General features: G+C 42.1%; 1 protein-coding gene across 3 annotated transcripts in view; it reads right to left on the bottom strand.

The window, feature by feature from the left end:
• LOC102310819 (zinc finger MIZ domain-containing protein 1) overlaps nt 1-15,100 on the bottom strand; it is a 109,201-nt gene that overhangs the window by 67,599 nt on the left and 26,502 nt on the right. For all 3 annotated transcript variants that reach the window (XM_005919588.3, XM_005919586.3, XM_042219731.1), the window contains one exon: nt 13,925-14,023. The gene's annotated coding sequence lies outside the window, so the exon portion shown is untranslated. The remainder of the gene's footprint in view (nt 1-13,924; nt 14,024-15,100) is intronic.

Consider the following 15,100-nt stretch of genomic DNA (forward strand, 5'->3'; position numbering starts at 1 on the left):
CCCCCCCCACTGCCTCTCCTGATCCCCTCGACTCGCCTCTACAACCCCCTCGAGCAGATTCACCACCACCACACAGCTCCATGTACCGTGCATTCATGCATACACATGGCGAAGACTTTTCAGAGGATCGAGCTCTAGTCTTCCAAAACCAGGAAATACTTCTGAGTGTATCTTTTAAATGAGACCTCGTTTGACCTGCGGGTACAAACAGTCAACATGAGACAGAGGAGACTGAGAGGGTAAATGAGCTGTCCATACATACACATGCAGCTGTCATGTACCGCAGCCCCAGACAGACTGCAGGCGGATGACAAAGTCAGACAGGTCGCCATGATTTAACAACTAGAGGACGCTAGGTTACACGTGCCTTGGGTTTGTGTTATAAAGCTTCCCTTTTTCGATGGGTTAGTTCTCGCAAATGACAAAAATAGATTTCTTCATTTAGAGAATAGGTGCACATTAACCATCTCTAAACTCCACCCATACATTAAAATAACTTGCCTTCACTGTTCCTCCTGTCCATACTGCCTGTGGAGAGAACCCAGTCTGATTTCAGCATTCTGATTTAGACAAACCATGAGGTTTATTTCCAGAGTTACAGTCACACTGAGATGGTTTTGTTTGAATTTTTTAGGCTTTAATATATGCATCCTGGAGAATTTTGCTTATGCATATCGATGTAAGCTGTTTTCCCTTGGCTATTTTACTTCTACTAAGTCTTCAAGTTCATTGCGGTGGACTGGAGCAAAAATATCATGTTGCATCAAGAAAACAGTTTTATATTGCAGGCAATAGCTGAAGAATATATAGAGAAAAAAAGACACCATAAAGAAAGCTAGACTTTATAAAGATTTTAAAAGAGACTAGCTGGACTTGTATAACTTTTAGACTGTTTGGCTGTATTCTCTAGGCACACGTTGCTGCCATTAATTTTTTTATTGTACTCTTATCATATTATTCCTATATCTACTTATAGAGACAGGCCTGTAGATTATCCACATAAATCTTTTAATGCCTTGTGCATGCATTTTAAATCCAACTCCCCGTGATGAACTCAAAAACTGGGCAAGTAAAATCAAGAGCATCTGCATAGCTACTAGTAGCAAGTGCAAAAATACAGGCAAGAAAAACCTGAACCCTTGACCCCCTGTGTGAGGGGATCAGGTGGCTCCGTTATGCTCCGGGGGCTTTTTGCTGGCGATGGTTTGGGTCCACTTGTTCCTTTAGAGAAAAGGGTCACTGCAAATCAATACAAAGTTGTTCTGAGCGATCACCTTTATCCTGCGATGAAACATTTCTATCCTGAGCGATTTCTTCAGCGTAACAATGGCGGCATTGAGGGGGGTCGCTGAATGGTTTGGTGATTATGGAAATTATGTGAATCATATTCTTAGGCCTGGGTAGTCATGGGAGATTTTAGTGCTCTCCACACCATATTCAAAACGCCCATTTAGGGAATACCTTTAGGAAGAATGGCATTTCTTCCCTCTAGTACAGTTCTGGAGATGTGGAAACTAAATGCCAAGGTGCATGAAACTCTTCTGGCAAGCAGCTTCTCACTAAGACATGCTATATGGGGCTTTCCTTTAATTTGTCACCCATCGTGGAAGATGTTTTTTCAGTCATTTTTCATGAAGGCGTGACACACATTAGATGAATTAGGCGAGCTGAGTAAAACTGCACGTATGTGATTTGTACTTTGGCCCACCAAGAAGAGGCCTCGGGGCTGTTAAGATATTTTGACGCAATCCTCCACGGCTGTGTGTGGTGTTTGAGTCTGCCGTTTCTCCTGGGAGCATTGATCCCGCATAATGACTTTTGTGGAAAAAGCTCTTTCCACAATGGACAGCCTTGTCTTGTGCCATACTCGTTATCAGGTTTAGACAACACAGGGATGGAATATGAACATGCCAGCGAGTGAAATAATCCTTTCCTCTTTTTCTTCTGAAAGGTAGATCAGGTTTTGTCACTGAATCACTGCAGAAAGCTATTATGCTGAAATGATATAAAAACAAATCAATTTTTCCTGTTCATGCATGGTTTCACAAAACTATTCCTCAAGCCCGGAGGAACAGGCACAAAATTAGTTTGGCTGAGCGTGGCCGTTAATACGGCGAATGGGGGGGAACCATTTGGGAAAAGGGATGGTGAAATACATTTTTTTTTTCCTTTTATCAATGAGAAGGCAAACAGAGTTAACTATTCATCCAGGCTTTATCACTGGAGACTAAATGAATGACTTCCTTTCTCTGTGCTTTGCTGGTCTCCAGAAAGGTTAAATGGGTATATCCTGCTGACCCTCTTCCCCACTTAAACCATAAACTTGACCTTCTTCGGGTTCTTGCTCTGCAGCCGAGCCGACTGGTCGCCTCCTGGAGGAAAAGTTCAAGCTGAAAGTAAAAGACCGAGGATGTTTTTTTCCCAGCATGTCAGGCACAAAGAAAATAAAACAGGTAAAGCTTTAAAAAGTGATTTCATAATAACAATAAACAGCAAACTGGCATACGAGTGGAAAATTCAAGACAAGAGCATTACGACCCACTGTCCTGCCCAGTGCATTGTAGTCAGACAAAGACCTCAAAGCTGTGTTTCTGGTGAAAAAGCAGAACAAATGGGGATTACAATATTTGAGGAAATAGAGTCTTTCAGTTGACCTACATCCCCCAAAGAGACTCCAAATTATAATCCGAGCATACATGTTCAGCTATTGAATTTTTAGATTCTGTATCAACACCATGAAATTGTGTTAGATGGCAACTAAATGGGCAAAAAAGGGAGATTAGTAGCTTGAGATACTGACAGCACTCACATGAATCTAAAGGTTGAAATGAAGGCTGAGGGCTCATGATTTCAATTGATTCTATTCTCTTCTAACTCGACAGCTTTAGATAAGAAAATCAAAACATGCAGTTACATTTGACTGTGACGCTAAAAACAAACAAACAGAAGAATCCACGACTAAAAAAGTGCAGGCTGTATTAATTCATTCTTCACCATTTAGCAGCAGCCTCTGCAGTTTTGATTAGAGTATTCACCGAACCCTGCACTTTAACACTCTAAATCAATTAGATGAACGAGTGTGCACGCACACACACACACGCACATTTCAGCTGTTTAAATCCAATAATGATTTAATGCATGGGCATCCTCTAGCAACGACCAGTCCAATAATCATACACGCACACAAACAACATCCATTAACGGCTTCGGCGATGATAGCGCAATCACTAACAAAAAAACCCCCCAAAACTTTTCAGTTATTTAAATGCGTAAAAAATATAGATTAAAGTGGCCACGCTGAAACTTTCAGGCACACAATTTTAAGGCTTTTATTTCTTTGTTGATTAATGTCAGAGCATTAAAAAGGAGAAGTGCAAAGTAAAGTTGAACTTCTGTTTTTCTCGACTATTTTAAGGTTAGAGTAACCACAAGTTGGAAACAGATTCGCAGTTATTCCACCTACGACAACCACATCTCCAATATGTATGAGACTTACAGACTCGCACAGAGACTTGATTTATTGATTTGTTAATATGCAAATTAACTTCTAATTTGTTCCTCCTTGTTTTCTCATCGCCGTTCTTTGTGGGAACTGACTTTACTTTGCTTCTGCCCTTTGCCTTCTATACAAATACGCACGATCATTATACTGTATTATTGTTGACTGTTTAAATAGCGTGTCTCTGTGTGTGACAGAGAAAAAGAGAGAGAGAGAACGCTTGTGTGTATGTATGTTTACGAAGCCTCAGGAAATACCAGGACAGACATGCTGACTCTCCAGCACTTCGGGCCCATGTGACTGGAAACACACAGGCCAGATTGTTTGCATGTTTGCTTGAGGGCCGTGATAAGAACATTGGGTTAGAGAGAAATATCAAAGCAGAACTCGGCATCTGAATCTGGCCTCGCACCAAAAGAAGCGGTCCGGTTTGGCTGCTTATCTCCCGTTAAACTTTTGTTTTTGAGCGATCAGCCACCCTGATAATTTGCGTGATGACTCTTGCGTTCGTGTCCCCGTAGCGATCCAGTGCAGTCAGCCTCCATTGGCTCCCTGTTCTCATTACATTAGCATAATGCAAATGCATTTAGAGTCGGTAACCTTGCTGTTGCTCAGCACTATTTACAGCGTATACACACAAGCGCTGTGAGAGCTGCACTGCTTGACAGTTTCTCTTTGGCTACATGCCTCTAATACATTAATACATTAGTGCATCTGTTTATATAAAGAGAGGTAAGACGAGCGGGAAACGTAGCACCCTTTAACGTAACAAATAGCCATGTGACTTTTTTTGCAGTTAAAATTGAGTTGCGCATGATTAAGATGTTACTGGAGCTAAAAAACAGTTTCCTCTTTTTTCTAGCTGACATCAAAACATTTTTTAAGTCATTTAAGTCCTGCCCTGTCTTGTTAGAGGTCACTGGAAACCCAGCCGTGGATCGTTATGAAACTCAGGGGTTTTGAGTATTTTGAACAAAGTATCTAGCCTCTTACCTTATCTCTTAATTAACTGCATGTCATCATTAGAAGCAAATAAATTAGATTAACATTGAAAGAGGATGTGGAAGATTCATTACATCCTTTGGCCTGTCAAAGTTGGTTGTTGGCACTCAGGGAGCTTTCTGGCTGGTCTTTTGTGCACTTCCCGCTTTGATACTCTCACATCAGCAGTAACATCTCACATGGATGCCATTATAATGTCATTAAATGCTGTGTCCAGCAAAAGGTGCAAGCAGCCAGTCTGAATAATTAATTCCTCCTGTTCGAGCTGCGGGGACTCTGATCAGAGCTCAACCTGGTAACACACTCTGTTATGATTGGCTAAAGCAAGGTCAGTGTCTTAAGAGACCTTACTCTTAATATCCAGCAGCAATTAGTGGCTGCTGTGCGGGTGTTGCACATGTTATTATGTGATAGGGGAAGGAGAGTGACCGCAGGTAGAGATTTAATGTTATGTTTCTGCATGCTGTCACCAGGCAAAATGAAGCACAAATCAAGTGGCTAGCACATAAAAACACTGTTTCTAAGAGGAAGCAGGGCTACAAAAACTCTGGAAAGCTCTGGAAATAAGCAGTGCAACAAATAGTGACAGCTTAAAATGTGAGCATGGCAGTTCTTGGTAGAATACCTAGCATGCCCATCACTATTTTACACCCTGGAAATGAGGGTGTCCTCTCTCACAGAAATGACGTCTTGACTACCGCTGGTTGGTGCGTTTTGGTGTTATTTTGGCTTATCATGCACCATTCACTATTTCTGTCCAGGTGTGTGAAGAGGCCTCTAAAGGCAGTTAGGTGATACATGAATGCAGGAGCGGAGGGATTTTACTATGGCACAGAGGGAGACTTCTACATCAGCTGGAAAAGGTGTTCTACAGAAAAATGTGGAAAAATCTCTACAAATGTTTGGTTTCCTGTCTTGTATTCAAATTCCAGCAAATCAAAGGGGGATATTTCTTTCGTTCTGAATAGCAACACCTATCTTTTAGGGGAAGACTACAGTGAGTCAAGTAAGCCTCGAATTTGAATAAAACACTTTAGGGTTGTGTTAAAATCACAGCTGCACAAGCAAAATTAACCATAACCTTAGAGTCAGTGGCAGGGTTTGTTGGGAAACCAGACGGGTTGAAGACGTTCAAAGGGTGATGCTGGTGGGATGCTAATGTGGGAACATGTCAGGTGAAAAGAAGCTGCTAATGAACCGATGACCGCTTCGCAACCCACGAAGGACAAGGGTGTGACTAGGTATCGACTGAGGATCGGAATTGCAGGGAAACTATCCATTCCCACTTGTAGGAAAGATAAAACCGTGCAGAAAAAAAACAAATACAGTCACAGAGAAGACCGCTGTCTCCATCCGAACACAACAGCAACAAAGGAGTCAAACAGAAACTTCCAGTAAAATGACCATGAGACGGACTCCGCGCAACTGAGCGTTGACTCCCTATGAGTCAAGCCATTGTGAGGCGTACAGCGCACAAGTCTAGTTCCCAGTGAATCAGAGCAGTCAGCTGCCATCCACCACCTCAAGGCACAAGGCAGTCTAGCACAGGACTGCAGACATGTGACCAGATGTCTCACACAACCGCTGTTACTGTACTGAAACACTAACAGTGAGCTCTTAGATAGGTCCCGCCAGTGTACTACCATCTAAACATGTTTGAACAGGTTTTCTCAGTTTATGCAGTTTGGATACATACTGTGAAGATATAGCAGGTGTTTGTAAATCTATAGATAACTGTGACTTTTGATTTACAGTCTGCTGTCAAGAGAGCGCAGTGACATCAATACTGTAGCGGGAGTTTGTCTGAGGCCTTGCTGAGGACACCAAAATATCTCTCCACTTCTTCTGCCCCCCTTCCACTGACAGTGATACACGGCATTACAGCTGTCTAAATATTACTTCTTTTTTCCCCTCTTCATCTTGCTCCTCTCTTGCCTTTTCTGTCCCTGTGTGAGCTCGCAGACTTTGACCAGGATGAGTTTAGGAGGGACAAATGTTCAACTGGCGCAACTGTGGATGTCCACATTTGGGGCACCGTTGTCTGTCCGGCGTTCAGCTATAACCAGCCACACACCTGTGGTGTTACTAATCTTGCAGCTAACCATGATTTAATTACTCCCAAAAATAATGTTTTTACAAGGCAGTACCAACGTGTCAGTATATCAGCTTTTAATGCAGTTTATATAAGAAGCCACACTAACGCTAATCTCATAAAAGGACAAACAGAGCCATTGAAAGTCCTGTGCTCTTTACTTCATTAGTGGCTCAGCTTGCTCTCCTTATGCAAAGAGTCCCCAGGTGCATGAATGTTTCATGGCCACCCTTGCTGCCTGCTTCCCTCTGCTCAGATTCAGTCTTTTCTCCCTCCTCCCTGAGGAAGCTCAAACTCCACTGTCAATTGCACTCACTTACACTCTGCTATCGTCATCAGCAGCCAGGGGGAGAGGCGGCACATAAGACAGCTGTTTTGCCTTGATGACTCAATCATCCCCTTTAGTGGGATTAGCATCAGTATCATCATCCTTATCATAGCCTTTGATCCCAAAATTACCAAACAAGTCTGAAATTGATGACAATCAGCCTGTCAGACGTAAATTCACAAGTTGTCAAAAAGATCGGACTTCGCTGTATAACACTCAGTCATGACAGATGCTACATTATACATTTGAAGTATGAAACGTATCAAGTATGAAGCTACTTTAAGGCATTTCCCACTTTAATGTGACAAAGTTGTGTTTGTCGTAAATCTATAAATATTAAGATATCAGCTCTAGATCATTACTATTTATGGCCCATCCAACATAAGACTAGTGCCAGCAGAGAACCAGTTGCTAAGTAGTAAACAAGAAAAGTGTGTCTAACCACACCTCTGAAGCATTTCATTGGATCACATAAATAACAATTAACTTTTTAGAGGTATTAGTAGATGTATTTTCAACTTCTAAAGAGGCGCGCTAGGCGTTTTGCATTCTTTTCAGTTGTTATGCTAAGCTTAGACAGTTGCCTCTAGATCTTTCTATAACACATCAATGAGAGTCTCCTGGATTGAGTCTTTCTCCAGACAAGAGGACACTATTCCTTTAAATCTGTAGCTCATTTTTCTGGCCACTTTTTGCACTTTTATGGATTATGTTCACGTTTAAAGGTTAAAAACTTTTCCTTTTCTATGTACAAACGCAGGTGTTAAGGAGCAACATCATTATTCATTCAGAGCTGTTTGTGGCCACCTGATAAGTGCAAGATCAAAATCCATGTTAGCTCTGTTTTTGGTCTTCACCATCTTCTGTTGGTTTATTTGACTATCCAGACATTTGAAGACATTTGAAGACAGCCTGTTTTTAGGTGAACGGCTCCTTGCAACAGCAAAAGGTCAACTGTGAGGATGAGTGAAAATGAGAGCGTGAATCAGACAACTAAGGTGTCGGTCACATAGTCATTAGGGACTGGGAAAAATGTGTATTTCCTATCTGGTTGGTGGTTACTGGGGGTAGCTCGCAGTAAACAGGTGAAATTATTTGACTATGATGCACCCAAAACCTGCTTGTGATTGTGAGCGGTTGCTAGCAGATTGCTGCAGTTACCCATAGTTCACCTAAAAGACTGACTTGTCTGCAAGCAATCACCATTTAGTCTCCGAGCTATAAAGAAACCAGAACTCGAAATGGAGAATTTTGTCTTTAAAATACAAGATTTTTCTTACAACTGCAACCGACACATTGCTTAAGGTGCAACTTTAATTCTGAAGTACAATGCTTGCCTTTACCAGTTTACATTGCACTCTTCACAGATCTACTACAGCTTGGCGAGCAGTTTTCCAGTGTTATGCAAACAGATCGCAATCTTCCCATGCAAACTAATGGTGACCGCGGCAACCAGCTAGCAACCAAAAACAACTGCAAAGTGGTATTTATTGCAGCGTCGTATACCTCTCTGCAACAAATTTTACGCCAGTGACCGCCTGCAACCTCCAGCAATGACTAATCAACTAGTAACAGAATACACACTTTTCCCTTGCTATCAGCGGGGCACTGAGCAATCTCTAGGCCCACGCAATTAGGGCTTTAGCGGTCGATTTAGCACAGATACCAGTGATTTCCAGATGCACAGACTGGTCTCTAGACCTGTGTGACTGGGGCCTATACAGTGCAATGAAACTCTGAACTGCTCTGTAAAGTCGACAAATATATCCATACCTTATTATCAAATTACTGAGGGGCATCACTACGATCGCACTACCACCTCTATCACACTATTACTTTGTTTTCCGATGACCGTTTCAAATATTGCATGAATTACGGCCACTTGATGTAACTTGATGAATTTTAACTACAGCACATAGGTTCAGGGCTCATATTTGTCATCTTGCTGTGAATAGATTTTTAAAACGGGTAATCTGAATGGCAGTCAGATCAGCTGATGTGCTAATTCAAGGCCCTGCAGTGGTGCCAGTATAATCATTTCATTAGCTTTACACAGACACTTTATAAATGGAACAGTTAAGCTGTGTGGAGCTTTAGCTTGTTGGGTCTTGGTCATATTTTACAACAAAAATGTACTAATTTGATGAGGCCCTAGTAAAGCTTTCTAACAAAGAGGAATTCAATAATACAGTAGCGTGAGGCTATAGAAAGGTTAATGTGGTCCTATTTCGAGGCAGACCATTCACAAACCAGCAACATGTCAATGCCAAGTGTTCTTAAACATATTACAGCATGTCATTAATTAATTTGTTGGCTCGTGAAGCGTGGCTTATTCAGGCTATTCATCATGAGCAGGAAATTGACAAGTTCTCCGTGGATGGCATGTCAAAGGGATATCAGCTTCAATTTTGCAGCAGTGGAAGCAAGCACTACTTCATTTGTTTAATATTATCTGCTTTTCTTTGTTTGAGCAGAGTCGGGTTGATAGCTTATACAAAGACAGATGAGATGTAGAGGACGATTCGGCAGGGTCACAGAGCAGTGGGGAGGTGCGTCTCAAAGCCAAGTGTTGGTTAACAGCTTCCTCCTGATGTACGTTGACTCAAGCAAGCTGTGGAGAACATCTGTCCCGAGTACACAGATACTTTGTGCCGCCACAGTCGACCTGTCAATCACACACGGTCAGGCAGTCACTGACATGCTACCAGTGGTTGTGACCACCTCTGAGGATACATGCACGTATAAGCTGACACATCTACATTTGCATGTGTCTCTGAGAAAGGGGATATGAAGCTACATCTATTTTTAGTACAGTACACTGAGCTCTGCCTCTGTTACGCTGGTCTGTTCCTAGGACAGGCAGCTAGGTCATCTGCAGCAACAGAGAGCGCCGGGATGGAGAGATCTGGCCGTACTATCTGACCCCGGCACTCCAGCTCCTACATCAGTGGGAGACACTTACAAGATTCCTGGGCGGCCGTTGGGGGAGGCTATCTGGAAAGAAGAGATGCTTTCTTGACGGATGCTGTGCTCATCCACCTCTTTTTCTCTCCAATGACTAATGGGCTAATAAGTCAGCTGTCACACTGGCATGCTATCTTACAATTTCTCCTGGGAATACCACCCCACCGCATTCTCAGCCTGAAAAAGGGATTTGTCCAACATTTCCAACCTTCATTTTAACTAAAAAAAGAATACAACAAAAAAATTCAAATGAGCATTCAAATTCAAAGTCCAAAAGATAAGATGATAGAGAGATCTTAAGCACACTGCAAGAATGAAACCTCGAGTGCTATCTTGTCATGCCAAGTTACTCAGCCGGTACCGTACAGGAAAATAATCTATGCACTCATCTGAACAATGCACCTTTGAGTCAACAGTCATCTTGACACAAAGCTTTAAGTGCAAAATCCTTGGATAACTGTTCACCGACAACAAATGTTGTTCAAATAATTCCACAAGGTTTCTCAGCGAGATCAAGTAATGTTTGTTGTAGCCGCTTTCACGCAAGTCGTGTCATTATAAACCAGTCAAATACGATCCAGCATTCCCCCGACTGCTTTTGGACATTCCAATCCCACTGCTGGTAATAAGCAGAGTAAGATTTTTAGAGAACTGGGATTTTATTCAGAGAAGCTTGCGTTGAAACAGAATTTCATTAAGGGGACCTGTCTCTTGAATTCTGCAGAGAGCAAAATAGTTTTGCACTAAACTCTTGGTACTGATGGTTTAGATAGGTACGGCAAATATTCACTCTCCATGGTTACTGCACTGGAAATATCTTGTCATGTCACATCACGTAAGTTTGCTTCTGTTATCTAGAGGAATAAAATGAAATTACAGACAGCAAAATGGCCCCATAAAGCAAGGTAGTGCACTGTTTACATCGAGCTTAGATTGTTGTAACCAAGCAGACAGTGACGGACAGTTTAAATTGTACTATAACAAGCGCTTATTCACGTTTTCCACTATACTCCTATGTTTTCTTTCTAATTAAGCTTGGTGCTTTTCCCTAAAAGATTATCATCAAAAAAAGATTACACATGATCTTCATTTCTGGGCCATTTTAACTCGCGCTGACTTTGGGAAATCTGTTGTGTATAACCCTGCATTTAAAGACAATCTCTGTATTTTTTGTTGTTTTTGTTTTAACATAGCAAACACTAGTAGAAATGTAGATTCTACTTTATACTAGCTAGCTTTTGGCATGTAGGGTATATAGGCTACAACAGCCTCATCACACTAATCAGTTTAACAGCTACTCATTCAGACCTGTGGGTATTTGGGATGAACAATAAATCCTGACCGCTCTGCCACGTGACTGGTTAATACAGTACTTCCACTTGACTTAACACCAGCCAGGGGAACAAGGGAGTTGTGATTGGGCCTGGATGTGAAATGGTTGCAAAGCATTAATTTGGCCACGGCCTGTTTTATCAAAATGCCTCTCTGTTGTTATAGTCAACAAAAATCTCTTCAGGATAAGAGTTCACTCGAATAAGTGATGATTATCCTTCTAATAGGCTTGAATGTTTTCAAACCTGAAGTTAAGTGGCAGGCTCTGCTCCCTTTGTCTGCCTGAGCAGGGGGAGGTGGACATGTGTGCAGAGGCAGGGGCTCTGAGGCCAGGCCCTCTATCCTTCCTGTTCAGTTACCAGAGGCCTCTCACTTATCAGTTCCAGATCTAACAAGAACAGAGAGAAAGACAGACCACTGACAGGAAGGAGATTTTTTCCCCCTCCCCCTTTTTCCTTTAGCGAAGTTAACAGAATGTCTGCACCTTCGGATTTCGCAGAGGAAAGCAATTACTCATTAGAGCTTACACTGGCAGTACAGAGAAAAAGACCAACCTGGCAACCTTTAGATATCAACCCGGTGAAATGAAAGCGGGTGCCTAGTCTGCTTTGTAGAGAAAGACCTAGTCGATTAATCAATTAGTAAAACAGAATGCACCCAGCCAAGAATTTTTACACTGGTTTATGCAGCAAAAATCGCCAGACAGAAGCACCAGCTCCTTCTCACTGAATAAGGTTTGGTTTGATACTGTTTTCAGACAAGAAATCTGAATATATCCCCTTAAGCTTTTACTTTTTTGTGATGGTCTACAGACTAAAGAAATGGCTGTAAAACAACTTTGATTTAGTAAATAAGGAGTTATGCTGTAAAAACTACTAGCTGCAACCCAACAAGATTTACTCCCAGCTGATTTATGTGGCTATCAGCCACTATTTGCACTCCTCTGTTTGAGACTGTTGCTATTTCTCATGGCTGTAGCCATATCATCAACCCCCCTCCACTCCATCGCTCCACAAAGGCACTGTGAGAGGGGAAAAGTCTGTCACTGAAAATGAGAGAGAACTGACTTTGAGGCACTCATGTCATGTCCCCGTTCATGTCACATCCCCCTTCGTTTCACTTGCTATCACCGTCTACCTCGTCTGACATTTCCACAATAATCACTTTGGTTTATCCCACTCAGCTGTGTGGCAGGCAGATGCTTGTCACAGCACCGTATTTCTCAGCATTCACACTGCTCTAATCAAGATTAACTACTCTTATCTATTCAGTGTGTGCGTGTGTGTCCTGGATGCCCCAATTCCTAATCCATAGCTGCATTGTATAATACAGTGGACAAACCAATTACATTCCCTTTCCACAACATAATTCTCCCCCTTCAGCGGGATGTACACTGAGCTCCATATTGCATAAGGATGAGCTGGTGGCTCGCCAATGAAGAGGATAGTTGTGACCTTCTGCGTGTGTGTGTGCGTGCCTGTGCTCGGACTGCATATGGAACATAAGCACTTTGTTACACAGAGCCTCCCAGGAGCTCCTGATGAAATCAACATGTTCTGTGAGAGGAGAGCTGATGTTGGCCACACACAAACTGCTGCCATCACATGTTTACTAAAGACCCTCGAGTACAGCGGAGGACAGCGCATGCCAGTGCAAACAAAGCCGTGGTCTTTATATCACTGTAGTGACAAGGGAGGCAGATATCGGTTTCCAGTAACGAGATTTGTTTGATTCCTGCTTTGATACATATTTTCACACAAAGCAGCATCTGAGCTAAATAGGGAGTTCCCAGCAAAGACCGCTGAATTTTAGGATTTTAAAAATAATGTGGACACATATAGTTGTGCGCTCGGCTTTCAAACTTCACGAGGTGTACATTTTTATCACCTATGTTTATAGGAAACAAAGTAAATGAAATCATACAATAATAATGCGAGTCAGTCAGAACACCTCTCCCAGATGTTCTATTTTATGTTCTATCTGTTGCAGTGTTTACTCCTGTTTCCTGAACACCACATCAAAAAAGAGATATTGACATTCTCTGACCTTGCTAACTCTGTGTAAGCAAGCTTCATTTTTGCAACACATTTTTCCAAAATGGGAGCTTTCACCTGCTCCCTTATATCCCAGGATGTGAAGTGGATTTTACACCAGATGCCCTCCCTGACGCAACCCTCCCTGTTTAAGACCAGCACTAGGAGTACACTTGTGAGCCCCTGAGGCTTGATTTGCGCCTCCTCCAGGGATCTCTTACATAACCATAAAGCCCCTAACAAAGTTTAAAAGTCAGTGTTTTCCAAAATATTTGACTATATACTATTTGCTTACAAATCAACAGAAATGCATAGATACAAATGTGGACAGTGCAACTGAGCAATTAACCCGCGTTAGCTTCCCCCATTAAGGATTCTCTGATTCGCTCAACACAGGCGATCTCTTTTGACTTTCACACAGTTTAGCCAATTTAAATGGTAACTGTAAGCACACCATCAGGATGTAGAAGGTTAATTTAAAACTTCAAGTGGCAAACAAATGCAGCCTAAAAAGAAGGCTGGGAACAACTTTAACGAGTGCATTTGTGTAATGATAACATGCAGCAGCGAGCTCTTTGCAGAGCGCTCACACTTCCTGCTGTGGCGCAGATTTAAATCTGAGCTTGGCTATGTAAACCTCCGCCATATATGTTTCAGAAAAATAAATTACTCACCTGTGTTATTTTCAATCCTTGACTCTTCACCACTAAGGACCCCCCCACCCATTCACACACCAGGAGGAGAAACACTCCAGTGTCTCAATTCTTCTGCCCCTGAGAAAAATCAGAGAAAGAAAATACATCAGTCGTCGCAGTATTATTTACCAATCTCCGAACACTGAATTATTACATTTGCATTATTCTCCTGAAACTCAATCTCATTCAGTGATTTCACTTCTCACAGATTCCTATGGGCTTTGAGTGGCTTCCATCTGCGCCTCGCTTAACGTGATACACTTCTTCCCAGCACGGATAAGCTCCTTCACGCTCCCGTGCCCACAAAGGACAAATCAAAAGAGCAGCCGACACTTCACACGACCAGCATGGCATCATAAACATCCACCACACGGTAAGTTCACTGCCGTGGCGCATTCACAATTCACTCCCAATTGACAGATAAGCCTATTAGGACGGTCCTTTACTATAGCTTGGCACCCAGTCTGGCAGGCAGAACTCCTGCATATACCCAGTGATATGCAGACCCTTAAAAAAATGACCATATTTTCTTTAAGGGTGACTGGTGAAGTACAAAACCTATAAATCAGTTAGGGAAGAAAGTAACCAGCAGCTAATTTTAAACCAAAATATATATAAACATACTGCTTATCATGTAGGGTCCACACAGTTCAGAATCACGTCTTTTGTTTGTTCGCACAATTAAGTTTAGAAGCTTTAGTTCCCTTTGTGAATTCATCATGATAAGGTGTCCGACTACTGGGATTCAGCAAACACTGATGTCAGTGCTCAGACAAACGGATGACCTCAGCAGTTTGTTGTCCCACAAACTCTCAAATGCGAAGACAAATTGTAGATGTTTAAGCCTGTCATTCAGATCTTGAGAGAGGGCCATGAGAGGGTGCAGAGTGCAACTTAAGTTCCCTGCTTTAAATGAAGGGCCACATCAAGGTAGTACTTGTAAATAGTCATCTCTTAAGGTAGTAGTTTCTCAGTTTGTTCAGAGAGATGAGGCTCAGTCAGGTCCAAAGAAAAAATAAGTTTTTGTCACTCTTAAAATGTTGAAGTATAAAATTCCAAGGAGCTGAATGAGTTATAGAAGAAAAGAATAAATTTAATGGCGTTTTCATCAGGTGACACGTAGCATACTAGCCATTTCTGTTCCCAGGCAGGTTT

This window comes from Haplochromis burtoni, unplaced genomic scaffold, assembly GCF_018398535.1.
Source record: "Haplochromis burtoni strain Fernald_Lab_line unplaced genomic scaffold, NCSU_Asbu1 Contig_37, whole genome shotgun sequence".
Lineage (NCBI taxonomy): Eukaryota > Metazoa > Chordata > Actinopteri > Cichliformes > Cichlidae > Haplochromis > Haplochromis burtoni.